Source organism: Heteronotia binoei, chromosome 3, assembly GCF_032191835.1.
Source record: "Heteronotia binoei isolate CCM8104 ecotype False Entrance Well chromosome 3, APGP_CSIRO_Hbin_v1, whole genome shotgun sequence".
Lineage (NCBI taxonomy): Eukaryota > Metazoa > Chordata > Lepidosauria > Squamata > Gekkonidae > Heteronotia > Heteronotia binoei.
This window is the reverse complement of record NC_083225.1, coordinates 129,898,345-129,912,747: the sequence shown is the minus strand read 5'-3', so window position 1 is coordinate 129,912,747 and position 14,403 is coordinate 129,898,345.

Below are 14,403 nucleotides of genomic sequence, written 5' to 3'. Positions count from 1 at the left end.
CTGCTTACCAATATATAAATCCAATATCTTCTACTTCTGCTCCTGCAAGCAGCCATGCAGATAAGGTTTCTTCCTCACACACCACATTCCAGAATCTTGCATAAGCATTGGAAATGCAGATACCAATGCCTTAACAAAAAACTGTTGCAACATTGTTCTCAAGACAAAGGAACCTTCCTGCTGCTCATCAAAGAGAATCTCTCCCCCAATAGAACATTGTTGGAATGATCGCCCATTGCCAGCTGCATCCTGTCACACATCACTCCTCTTCCCCATCCTTTTTGTCTTCCCATTATCTCTACCTGAGGTGTTATAGTAGTGAATATTAGACTCTAAATTGACCATTCTGGTTTTCTTTGTGCAGTATATAGTTTGCACTCAGCAGACCACCATTGGCCATCCAGTTCTTTTGTCAAATCCCCTGGAAACCATCACCGGGCAGGGAAAATATTATCATGAGATTCAGCCTCAGGAAATAAAATTGGCTATTTAAGACCAGCTTTTTGGCCACTCCAATGTGACTCTGCGGGCAACCCTACCTTGCTGTCAGAGACACACCCATTCCTGATCAGCTTGGATCCCTTATTGCCAGTGACACGGGTTGTCTCTTGCTCCCCCTCCCTTCTCTTGTCTTTGCTGAGGAATCTCTCTTCTTTACTTGTCGGATAGTTATTAGTATAACCCATCAACACACCAATCCTGCTAATGCAAATGTCTCTGTTGCTTTCCTATTTTTCCTAGGTCTGCATATGTGACGAGAATTTGTGTTTTCTTGTATGCTTGAGTGTTTTCCAATAAACTTCTATTTTTAGTTTAAAATCCCCTCATGATTTAAAGGGCTCCTGGGGAGGACTGGCTCTGGTATACACAGGTTATCACTCCCATACAATTTTTTGCCATCTTTGCCCACTTAATTAAATCCCCCACACCTCTCTTGAGGGCAGTTTGGCTAACACAGGGCCCTGTTCTTGAGCATGCCCAGGGCTATAGAGGCTGGCACTCACTTTCAGATTGCGGCTGTCCACTTGCATCTGCTATGTGAGCTGTGGGGGCTAGGGTGGTTGTGCTCTTGTCTTTCTCACATGCTCTTTACTGTGCTTCAGAGAGGCCAGGCATACCCAAGCCCAGACAGTCTGCCAGTGAAAAAAAACCATGTCAGCTGGCCCAGGCTGGTTCCCTGCAGGTCCACTCAGTCCCAGTGACTGCCCTACTGTATGTTCTCTTCTCTATGCAGAATAAAACCTCTCAAAGATCCCCCCCCCCTATTTCCTAGCACACACTGATTTACATGGAATGCTTGTTCTACTTACTTGAGCAATATTCTTAATATATACCAAAGGCAACTGCTGGAGCACAAGATTACTAACTCAAAATCATGAATACCAAGTCCTAAGCACAATAACTGACACATATGCTATGGAACACTCATAAAGTGGCAATAGCTTGTAGTGAACCTGTGGGACGATGGGAGGCAAGGGTAAAATCACATAGACTGATTTCCCACTCACCGTACACTGCTCTGACATTCCTCTTTTCAGAGCAGCGTCCTTCCAATTTCCCACTATCTGCCCTGTGGCTTCAGCCTGCATCGCCGATTTTACATGGCAAAGAGAAACTGATTTTTAGCAGTTTCTCTTTGCTGTGCAAAAATGGTGACACAGGCTGAAGCCCCAGGGCAGATAATGGGAAATTGGAAGATGCAAAATTTTCAGAGGTGTTTTGAACAATGGAGCTCAAAAGCAAGTATTTGGAGGGGGGGGGTAAGAAAGAAAGAGCACAACAAAATGTAGAGGTTCTGGAGCTCCGCTCCTATAAGTTCCTGCTCAAAATGAGGCCTGCTGATGTGTTTCTAGAAGCCCTAGCAGCTTGTGAATCACACAGAACACTAACATAATCAACACTCACACATTCACTGACCAAAGAGGAGCAACACAAGAAACACATTGGTGCAACTTTCCATGCATCACTAATGTAGATCTGTATTGCAAAGCCACAGTCTTATCCTAAAATACCAGCTATGTCATTTTACATGATGGGGGAAAAAAATCTCAAATGCACCCTTCCTTCTATAGGCAGATAATATCCACAAGGAATGCTAAAAAAAAATCAGAATATACAGGAGGAACTTCAGAAAAAAGTGGAACAATGTAAGATAGCCTTGAAAAACTTTTTAAAATATTCCTACAATTGTGAAGTATTAGCATACCAGTGCAGACTGTTAATGTGCACTTTGCAGGGGGGGAAATAGTATTTACCTGTTTAATGCTGAATTGTATTCCTGATGGAATTTTGCAGATCTGGAAGGGTTGTCTGACAGTGAAAAGTGCTGAAAGCTAATGGCAGCAAATAAATGCACAGAAAATTATCTTCAAATGGAACATGTATAAGTAATATTACATATAACAAAATGCATAGCTATATTAAAGCTTCCTTTGCTAAGGTGTGAGGAAAGGAACAAAAAAGAGAGATTTTCTAGTGTCTGCTGTTTGCTAGAAGCTCCAGAAATAGCCAGTAAAAAGATAGTTTTTGTACTAATCAAATATGCTAAGTAGCTTTGCAAGAATGTCAAAACAAAGTCTCAGCCTTAAGATCTTATGTGAACCTGTAGGTACTAGGTTATGCAATTTTTTTCTTGGTATTTTTTTGGTTTAGGTCTATTGGACTAAAATTCCTGAAAAATCCCAGATTCCAGAACTGGAAAATATTCTTCAGAAATCCTGATTTTTTTTCCTGGTCCAGTAAATCCAATAAGAAAAGAACTAAAGGGGAAGGGGTGATATCCAGAAAGGCACTCCTATACTGATTCCTAAGCCATGCACTCCTGGAATGTGATATTGCAATGTAACCGCAGAATATTAATATGACACAGCAATGCCCATGTGAACTGGAATGGTGTTTCTTGCACATAAGGGAGACAAATCCAGTTCCTTCTAGGCCCCAAGCAGGCTGGCATGATGCCAAGTCTGGTTCACAGACTGGGCAAACTTGGTGGCTGTGCTGAAAAGCTAAAGAGCATCCATCTTTCTGCTCCTGGAAAGGAACAATTCCAGGCCCAGGGAGGTATACATAGTGGGCAGAGCTGTAAAAGTCCTTCACTCCTTTTAGCAACCTTTTGTCCTGTTCTCAAAACATAAAAACAATATAAGGGTTACCAGAGCCCTGCAACACAAACAAATGGTTTGTATATATGTTCTGTTATTCTTCAGGAAAAGACAGCAGAAAAACACAAAGGCTAAAGGCCAAGGGCCATCTTGTATGAAGGTGTGGTATACCTTTAAACCGGTCTCACATTTCTGCCAGGGAATCTGACTTCTAATAGAATTTCTATTTGTCTTTAATTACTGCTAAGGCTATCAAAGTCAACCAATCTCCTGAACACTTGATGGATGCCTATCCATGTTGACATTTAGGGTGAAATCTATCACTTTTGGGGAGCCTCAAAGGAATCAGTTTGGAAAAACAGGGCCATAAAAAGTCATTTGGCCAGTGTAATTAAAATTCCTCTATTGAAGAAGAAGATGATGATATTGGATTTATATCCCGCCCTCCACTCCAAAGAGTCTCAGAGTGGCTCACAATCTCCTTTACCTTCCTCCCCCACAACAGACACCCTGTGAAATGGGTGGGGCTGGAGAGGGCTCTCACAGCAGCTGCCCATTCAAGGACAACCCCTGCCAGAGCTATGGCTGATCCAAGGCCATTCCAGCAGGTGCAAGTGGAGGAGTGGGGAATCAAACCTGGTTCTCCCAGATAAGAGACCACACACTTAACCACTACACCAAACTGGCTCACCAGTTTGGGTGTATGGGTCTATGACACAATGATCTCTGATTGGATATTCAACATATGACACCCTGATTTTGATGTGACACTCTGCTTCCTCATTGTGTAATTGAATCGCTTGATGTGGCATAACTGACACTAGAAAAACAGGCAACCCTACCTGTCAAGATTAGATTTTTCCACCCTCCTGTCCATCCAGGAATTTTCCCATCTCTCAATCTCCCTGGCATCCTCCCCTCCCTCCATCCCTTCCTGGCTTCATCCCCCCCTGCCTCTTGGCTGGTTTTGTCCAGCTGGCAGTCTCTGGAAGACTTCCCCATCTCCGTCTCCAGCTTCTTCACAGGATCAGCTGCCCTCTCAGCCCTTCTGGCCGGCACTAACTGACCCTCTCAGTCTCTGTCAGGTCCCCACTGACAGACTTCTCTGACAGGCCTCCACTCTGTCAGACATCAACTGACTGAACTCCTGCCTCAGCAGTTTCTCTCCTTCAACTCCTTTTCCCTCCCTGAGAGCTCTGAGCACTTTGCCCCCACCCTCAGGTCACCTGACGCAGCCCTGTGCGTCTTCAGTTTATGGTTAACCCATTGCTTTCCGTCACATGTCCCTCCCCCTTTTGAGACATTGCGCAAGGCGAAAGGTCTCAGCCTTTTGCTGAGCAATGGGACATGGGCACACTTGCTTGGGTTACACTACGTTATAACTTTACAATTTTGTTATAACCCCAACTTCAAAATTATATACATTCTTCATCAGTTCTACAGTCTAACATCTTCTATAACATTACCATACAAACAGACTTTTCAAATTTTACATTCTTCTTGATAGTGCATCTGCTATCACATTTTGCTTCCCAGGGATATGCTGAATGTCAAAGTTGTAATCTTGGAGCTGTAAACTCCATCTTATCAGTTTGCTGTTCGTATCTTTTACCTGGTTCAACCATTTCAGGGGAGAATGATCTGTACACAGTGTAAACTTCCTTCCCCATAGGTATGGTTTCAATTTACCTATTGCCCACACAATCGCTAAACACTCTTTTTCAATTACTGAGAGGTGTTGCTCTCGGTCCAATAACTTTCTACTCAGATACAGAACTGGATGATACAGTCCTTCCTCTCCTTGCTGACTTAATGTTGCACCTACCCCCACATTAGATGCATCAGTAAAGAGGGTAAACTCCTTTGAAAACTCTGGAGTTCTCAACACTGGTTCAGTGGTCAGAACCACTTTCAGATGTTCATATGCTTTTTGACACTCTGCATTCCAGTTTACTGGATCAGGGTTCCTCTTCTGGGTGCACTCACATAGAGGTGCTGCTATTGTGCTAAACTCAGGTATGAACCTTCTGTAGTATCCTACTACGCCCAAAAATGCTCGTATTTGTTTCTTGGTTTGGGGTCTAGGCCACTCATGTATGGCTTGCACCTTTCCCCAATCTGCTTTGATCTTACCTCCTCCTAGCACATGCCCTAAATACTTAACCTCGGCCATGGCTAGTTGACACTTAGATGTTTTGATGGTGAGACCCGCATCTTTCACTCGGTGTAACACAATGGCCACATGCTGCAAATGTTCCTTCCATGTAGCACTGTAAATAGCAATATCGTCAATACATGCAAGAGCAAATTCTTTCAGTCCCACTAACATCTTATCAATTACTCTTTGGAACGTGGAGGGAGCGTTCCTTAACCCAAATGGTAATACAGTAAACTCAAAGAGTCCCTCTTTGGTTACAAAAGCTGTTTTCTGCTGATCTTTAGGATCCATAGCCACCTGCCAATAACCTTTTGTCAAATCTAAGGTGGTAATAAAATTGGCGGCTCCAATTGTCTCGACCAACTCATCTATGCGAGGCATTGGATACACATCCGGTACTGTGATCTTATTCAGTCTTCTGTAGTCCACACAAAACCTCATGGTTTTGTCCGGTTTGGGTACTAGGACTACAGGTGAGGCCAACGGACTTTCTGATGGTACAATCAAACCCAATTTCAACATTTCTTCTACCTCCTGCTGTACATATTTGGCATTCGGGCCGGTCACTCTATAGGGTTGGAGTGCTACAGGCCTCGAATCCCCTGTGTCAATCTTGTGACATGCTAAGTTTGTCTTCCCTGGTACATCTGAAAAAATTGTTTTGTACCCTCCCAATATTGTTTGTAACTGGCCTCTTTGTTCTCCATTAAGAGAAGGGGCGAACTGAACCTCCTTAATGGTTTCTTCCTGGGATATTTTCCCCCAACCCGACAATTCAGTTCCCGCACCCACTCCCTTCTTAGCGATTAAAACCAAATTACCCCTGTCAAAATAAGGTTTTAACATGTTGACATGGAACACTTTACATTGTTCCCCATCTTCACTTAAGTTCACTACATAGTTCACGTTGGAGACCTTATGGGCGATGGTATAAGGTCCCTCCCAGGCCACATCTAACTTGTTCTTCTTCCTGGGCTTCAAAACCAGTACTCTGTCTCCTGGCTTGAACTCTGTCTCTGGACTTGGAGTCGTACCACTGCTTCTGCCGTCGTTGCGATCTTCTCATGTTGTCTGCAGTCTCCATCATCTGCTTGGCAATTCTTCCGGCGGTGCATTGTTCTTGCTTCTGCTGAATGAGCCGCTGCAGTTCTGTTTCACAAGTGGTGATGCATAGCTGGTATGTAGATGGGGAAGCTATACTGCTCAAAACTTGCACGGTTGGTTTCCTAGCTTGGACAACAGTTCCATTAGTTGTCTTGGGAGAGGATGACAAAGGTGCACACATACCAACTGACGACTCTGATCGAAGAGGCTTACTGGACTGGACGATTTCTTGCTCTGTTGCTTGGCTGTGTCCTCTGCTCACTGGTTGGGCCACCTCAGAGGGTTCCAAAGAGCCAAACATGCTCTCCCACTCTTCTTCCGTCATCTCCCCAGTTCTCTGCCATAGTTCCTTCAGGCTGTCATCTTGTTGCTGCTCTCTGAGGAATTCTGCAGCAGGGATGGTCTGCAACATTGTTTCCTCTTCTTCTGCTGGTTGCTGTACACACACCTCAGGTGCTGCCTCTGGCCTGCTTCTTGTAACAATGTTGACAGGATTAGCTTGCTGTCTCTTTAACTCAGAGGCTAAATCATTGCCCAATAAAAGCGATGTTCCTATGTCACTCAGGACTCCCACAATCCAATCACCTTGGAACTCTCTATACTTGATAGGAACTTCTGCCAGGGCCACTTCAAATGTAGGTCCTTTAATGCCTTTTATGGTGTAAGATTTCCCAGGCAAATACTGATGACTTTTTACTAATTCTGGCTGTACTAGGGAAACCTGCACCCCTGTGTCCCTATAAGCCTTGACTTCCTCGTCATTTACTGTCACAGTCTCAGTATATTCCTCACTCAAGCTTTCCTGTACCTTCCACACTTTCAGAACACTAGTGAGTCTTTCTGGTGGTGTGTTCTCTGGAAGTGAGGGGTTTGTTTCTACTTCTTTCTGTTGACCTTGCACCCTTTTAACTGTCTTAGCTGGTGGGGTCTTTTTTCCTTTTTCTGGGCAAGTTCTGGCATAGTGCCCTATTGCCCCACATTGGAAACAAGCAGCCTGAGTCTTTCTGTGTGGAGGTGGACTGTACCGCTTTGCAGGGTTGTTGTTACCCACCCCAGACTTCTCTGGAGAGTTCCAGACTCGGGGGTTTTTAGTTGGAGCAGTCCACATTGAACTCCCTAGATCTGATTCAATCTCATATAGAATCACAGCTGCTTCTTCTACTGTTTTCAATTTCTTGTCTCTCAGAACCCACCTATACTGAGAGGGGACTTGGTTATAAAACAGTTCCAAGCCCACTAAGTTTTTCAGGTCTTCAAATGTGGAAACTTTACTCCCTTCTACCCATCTGTTAAGGGCTCTGTCTAACCGACAACCTAGTTGAGAGTATGTTTCTCCAGGCTTTCTCCTGATTTCTCTAAATTTTTTCCTGCTTTGCTCTGCTGTTAAGCCAAAGCAGACTCTGACCCTTTCCTTGTACAATTGATAGTCAGAAGTTTCCTCATCCCTCAGTTCAGAGTAGATTTCACTCAACTCTCCACAGATCTGAGGTCTCAAATAAATCATTCTGTCCTCATCAGCAACTCTTAAATCCTTACAGGTTCTTTCAAAATTAAACAAAAAAGCTTCTACATCATCCCCTTTTTGGTACTTGGGGAATTTCTTTTGTTCTACTGTGAGGCGCCTCTCATTTCTAATATCACGTTGAAATTCTGGCTTTCCCTGAATCTCCTGGAGTTTCAAACTGTACATTTTTTCCTCATGTTCTCTCTCTCTATTTTCTCTCTCTGATTCCAGCCTAGCCATCTGTATTTCTCTCTCTCTTTGTTCTCTCTCTAATTCCAGCCTTGCCATTTCCATTTCTTTTTCTCTTTCTCTATTTTCTGCTTGAATCTTGGCCATCTGAATTTCTTTTTCTGCCTCTATTCTAGCCAATTCTACCTGTAATTTCATAGCCTCTATGCTCTGACTAGGATTCTCCTCAGGAATCTCTTCTTGTGTCTGCCCATCCCCCGTGGCTGTGGTAGTTCTCTTAGGAGGAGCCATTTCTGACAGGAATTTTCCACAAAACTGTCTTAATTCCTTTACTGTAGTGTCCCTCTACTTTCTGTGTCTCTTAGTGACACTTATTTTGGGGTTTTTCTTCGAAATCCCGATGCTGGCAACCAATTATAGCAGCGCCAACCTCACGGCCTCACTGGATCTCTTTATTTCAGTCTCTTCGGGGTATTTTAATTGTTTATTTGATGGGACCACAGCAGCTTTGTTTGTTTTTCCCACAATATATAGGCTCTTGAGAACTTTAACTTAAACCACAGATTTATTGTAACACAAAGTTCTTAACTTGGGGATATGGGAGATATTTACACAGGCTAATACGTTGTTCAGTTGTTTCAAGCTTTACATTCACTTTGTCTTTTGAGTCTTTCACAGTTACACAGTTCACAGGTTCCCTTTAACTCACTCTCCACCTCTAGCCAAGGTCTGGCCTCTTGGGATTGATGTGTCTAGTCTCACCCCTCGACTGGAGTCTCTCCTCTCAGCCCTTCTTGGTGTCTCAGACCCACATCCACTCCCTCAACCTCCTCACTAGATCTTTAGAGTAGTTTCCCGGTGTCTGTGACCATTCTGGTCTTAACTGACTCACACACACACAGCCCTCTTGGCTGGTTTTGTCCAGCTGGCAGTCTCTGGAAGACTTCCCCGTCTCCGTCTCCAGCTTCTTCACAGGATCAGCTGCCCTCTCAGCCCTTCTGGCCGGCACTGACTGACCCTCTCAGTCTCTGTCAGGTCCCCACTGACAGACTTCTCTGACAGGCCTCCACTCTGTCAGACATCAACTGACTGAACTCCTGCCTCAGCAGTTTCTCTCCTTCAACTCCTTTTCCCTCCCTGAGAGCTCTGAGCACTTTGCCCCCACCCTCAGGTCACCTGACGCAGCCCTGTGCGTCTTCAGTTTATGGTTAACCCATTGCTTTCCGTCACAACAGGTAAAAAAATTCCACTAGCACCTGGGTCTTTCTGAAATGACAAAAGAAAATCCATTACCAACCAGTTACTAAAATGGAATACAAAGGCATTTTGAAAAGGGTAAGTGACATTTCTTTTTCATGTTTTGTTTTGTAAAACAGGGAAGGCAGATCAGAAAGTTACAGAATGAAAGGAATATAATTTGCCTATTAGTACTCAAGGCTATCCAAGAGGCAGAGGAAGCCAAGAATGTTTTTTATGGAGTTTACAACTGCTGGCAGATGAGAAAACCTGCCCTGCAGTGTAGGGCCATCTTTCCTAAGCACAGAGCTATTTTCCTTTTTGAGCCATTCTTTAGAGCCTTTTTTTTCTTTCTTTTTCAAATTAATTGAATTTTATTATATACCAAGCAAAGTTACAATTCAAAGGGGGTATATATGCCATCCATAAGGAAGGCCAAGTGCAGAAGAATAGATGCTTTTGAGTTGTGGTGATGGAGAAGAATCTTGAGAGTCCCTTGGACTGCAAGAAGATCAAATCAGTCAGTCCTAAGGGAAATCAACCCTGACTGTTCCCTGGAAGGTCAGATGCTGAAGGGAGCACTCACTGGAGAAGACCGTGATGCTGGGAAAGACAGAAGGCAAAAGAAGAAGGGGATGTCAAAAAATGAGATGGCTAGACAGTGTTATTAATGTAACTAACATGAATTTGAGCCGACTTTGGCGGATGGTGGAAGACAGGAGGGTCTGACATGACTTGGTTGATGGGGTCACAAAGAGTCATGCTCAACTGTGCGATTGAACAACAAAATATATACTAAACATTATAATAGTAACAGCATATATTATAAAAAGAGCCTTTTCTGTTGTCTGAAGCATATCCATTTTTTAATCATCTGGGCATTTCTGCCTTTTTTCATACAAGCACAGAGTCAGCAGAGACAGCCTGCCTCTTCAGAATGAAGTATATTTTATTGTGTTGAGCAACAGGTAGTTGGAAGATTGACTTATTAGGCCTGAAGATCACTTATTTGTTAGAGTTAGACTCTTTGGAAGCCTATCCCAGAAGAACATACAGTGCCAAAAATTCATAAGGATCTGTTCTATTCACCCAGTACACTTGGAACATTCAATGAATTCACAGTGAACATGCAGACATACATGTGTTCAGCATGACCAGGGTGATGAGCGTGGGGAATTTATTGGGTAGCAATGGGTAGGCATGGGAGTTTGGACACCCCATGAAAGACAATCCCTTGAGCAGCCTGGGGTTGACCCTTGAGCAGCCTGGGAGCACCCCATCTATTTTGGCCAAAGGGCTGGAGGCTGTGGTTGGATGGTTGAAGCAGAACTGGCTTAAATTGAATCTATCAAAGATGGAGGTTCTGTGGCTGGGTAGGGGGAATTCAGGGTTTAGGTTCCAACGCCCGGCTTTTGAATGTGTACCTTTAACGCTGGTGCTGACCATCAGGAGTCTTGGTGCTTTTTTTGGATGCCTCCTTATCAACTACTGTAACTTGGTCAACATAGGGCTATCCTTGAGACTGACCCAGAAACTACAACTGGTCCAGAATGCTATTGCTAGGGCCCTTACTGGGACCACCACCACCACCACCACCCCCCCCGACAGCACACATACAGCCAGTGCTCTTCCAGCTGCACTGGCTCCAGGTTGAATTCTGGATAAGATTCAAGGTTTTGGTACTAACCTTCAAAGCCCAAAATGGTCTGGGACTAACGTATCTACAAGACTCTCTCTCTTGGTATAGTCGTAGAAGGGCATTACACCCTGGAGAAAAGAACTTCTGGTGATCCCTGGCTCAAAAGAGATCTAGCTATCCTCAACAAGAGACAGGGTCTTTCCAACCCTGGCACCAGCCAGGTGGAACTCTCTGTCTAATGACATCTGTGCCTGCAGCACTTAGTATAGTTCTGCAGGATCTGCAAGACAGAGATGTTCCTCCAAGCCTATGGTTGAGGACAGCAATGGTTGCCACCCAGCCTGGCATCCTTCATCTCTCCTCTCTCCTCATATGCAAAAACACAATTGGTCCTTTAATGCCATCTGGATTATTTTTTAGATTTGTTATTCTTCAATTTTTAATGGCTTTAACTTGTTATTGTTTGTTATTATTTTAATTGTTAATCATTTTAACTTGAATATACATTGTTTTATATGTATTTATTGATGTTATTCACTGCCCTGAGCCCTGTACACAGAGGAGGGTGGCCTAGCAATCATCATCATCATCAGGGGAAGTGTTCACAGAAAAGCGTTGTTAAATGGTCTATCACAAACTCCCAAGATTTATTTATTTATTTAATTTATATCCTACCCTCCCTGTCAAAGGCAGGCTCAGGGCAGCTCACAGGTTGGGGTCGAAAAATGACCAGCAGGGTAAAACATCAATAAAACATAAAAACATAAGATCAATGAGTAACACTCTCAAGTTTACCATCAAGGTGGCAGCATAATATGTTGAAAACACATTCTTAGTAGCTACCTTCCAGCTGTGTAATATCCTTTCCCCATAATTCCTACCTATATTGGTTTTCTGGAAAAAGGAGATGTATTTTAGTTGACTTTTGGCATTTAGAGTAGAATGGGATGGTAATGGTATTAATAATGCAATTGGGTTTTATGGCTTTAATAAGCTCCTACATACCCAAGTCTTTGAGATGAGCTCATTTACAAATCAAATAACTCCATAAATAAAATATGCCACAATTGAGGCATGACTCAAACAGATATTTCCAGGCATCTGAAAATGTTATATACTATTATCACTATGCATCAATAAGTAACCCATAGTCCAAAGATACTAGATAATATCCCACATTTAAGCAGATGCAAGCTTTGATATACATGCACCCAGTTGTGTGCCATTTTTCATGTTCACTGGGATTTTTATTGCTCACTTTTTATATAAAAGAACTTCAATTGTATTTGAATTTTCTATCCTTTATAAATATCAAATAAATATCATAGTTATAATTGTCTTAGGTTGACTTTTCTTTATTTGTTCTTAATACAGATTTAGAAATAAATGCTCAAAGGTTAATTTTTTAAAAAAAATGAATGAAGGGAAGACTGGTGCTATTATTTAATGGTGATTTTTACATACTCTTAACAGAATCTGTATTAATCAACATTGTACAAAGAAACTAAATTCTTTGTATTTTCACCTTTTCCCATCTACATAGGTTGAACCAATACAATATAATTTGGCAATCTGTCAATACAGTCCTAAATGAACTTTCCTAAGAGTAAGAGCTATGGAATAATATGTGACCTGGGTAGAAATAGACATACTGTAAATACAAGCAGATAGTTTATTTTCATGGTTGAATCATTTCCATGGTCAAACTCAGTATGGCGGGGAGGGCGGGATACAAATAAAAAGTATTATTATTATTGCTCAATTCCCTTCCTTACGGAGGCCCTTATTCCACATGGTTTTTGTACATTCAGGTCCCATGATCCCAACACAACCTTTTTGGATGATCTGATGGGACCATTCTACCAGCAGAAATGTTGATTGACCCCAACCGACAGTTTGCAGACTTATTTGTCATAGACTGACTTGGATTTATTTTGAAAAGAATCACAGCTTTCTTTTTAAAAGGCTTGACTAAATGGTCAATCATAAAAATCTTATGTTACAAGTAGAGACCTGTGATATCTTCAGAGGGAAGCCCTCCCCTCCATTAACCACTGCTGCCACTGCCAGGCCAGCACAGCTCATCACTGGGCCTGCCACAGCTTCTCACCCCAGCTTCACAGCTGCCACAGCCCAGTTCCTCCACAGCCAGCTTGAAGGGAAATGATACGGACTGCCATGCCTTCCCATCCAACTTCTTGGTTGCTGCCTCTGTGGAGGGGGCAGTAAAGACTTCCACATACCCTACCTGAATCCTTCATTGTCAGCTTGATGTGGGGGGAGGGGGAGGAAGACGAGAAAGAAGAAATTGGATTTATACCTCACCCTTCTAAGAGTAACTTACAATATCCTTTGCCCCCCAAGGACGGAATAACGAGTCGGACACAAAGTGTTGGAATAAAATTGGGCCACTTTATTAAATAACCTCATAAACAGCAAGGGTACCCCACCAGTGGCCTGGCCAGGGCTAGGGGTCACCACGGCCGCTCCTTTGCCATAACGGGCGAGAGACCTAGCCCCCTGGCCAGAGCTGAGTGACTCAGCTCTCTCTGGGCAGGCCCAGCAGGGAGGCCCGCACCAGAGGGCCCAAACCCAGACGCACGTCTCGCCAGAAAGCACCCTCTAGCCAAGTCTCCCGGCAGTCTGCATTCTCCACCTGGGTCTTCAAACCCCAAGGTTGATCATGCCAGACCCCAAATTCCCCAAAATGGGGGATGCTTCACAGTCCTCCCCTGGCCGCATAGTGCCCTAAACCCCAAAAAACCTGCCACTACTAAGGCCAAGTCTCAACTTAGGGCTTAGCGCCCACCAGGAGGCCCAAAGCCACCCGCAACCCTTGCTGCAAATCTCTCAGGAAAATCTCATTACCCTTTTCCGAGAGATGGACCCCATCCCCTCTGTAAGATATTTCACCAAAATATCCGGATGAGGCAAATAGTGGCCCAACCCCTTTCAAGCACCTTTTTAAGCTCCTCGTTAGCCTTGTACCTGGCCCTTTCTATAGCTGCGGGGTCCAAAGCACAACGCCACACCAGGCGGGGCAGCATGGCTGTCCACACTATGATGGTCCCCGGCCATCGCTCCCGAATGTGCATAAAATCATCACGGGCCTGTCAAACTAAGGCCTTGCCCTTCAATAACCCCAGATCATTACCCCCCAGGTGAACTATTAAGACCTGAGGAGGAGGACCTGCTCTATAAAAAAACAGCAAAGGCAGCAAGCCCGGCCACTGAAGGCCCCAGCGCCCCTGCCATTCAATAACAACATGCTGGCTGAGTCCCAGCTGAGAGCCAACCGCAGTTCTCCATGCTTGAAGAGCGGCCCAAAACACGCGGCTATGGTTGCAGATGAGAACTCGGCTCCGGCTTCTCTGGCCAGGAACAACAGCATCTAAAAAGAAAAAAACAGTTAAACACCAACAGAACCAGAACATTCCCACAACCCAAATCATTCACGGCCTAAGAAAAGGTC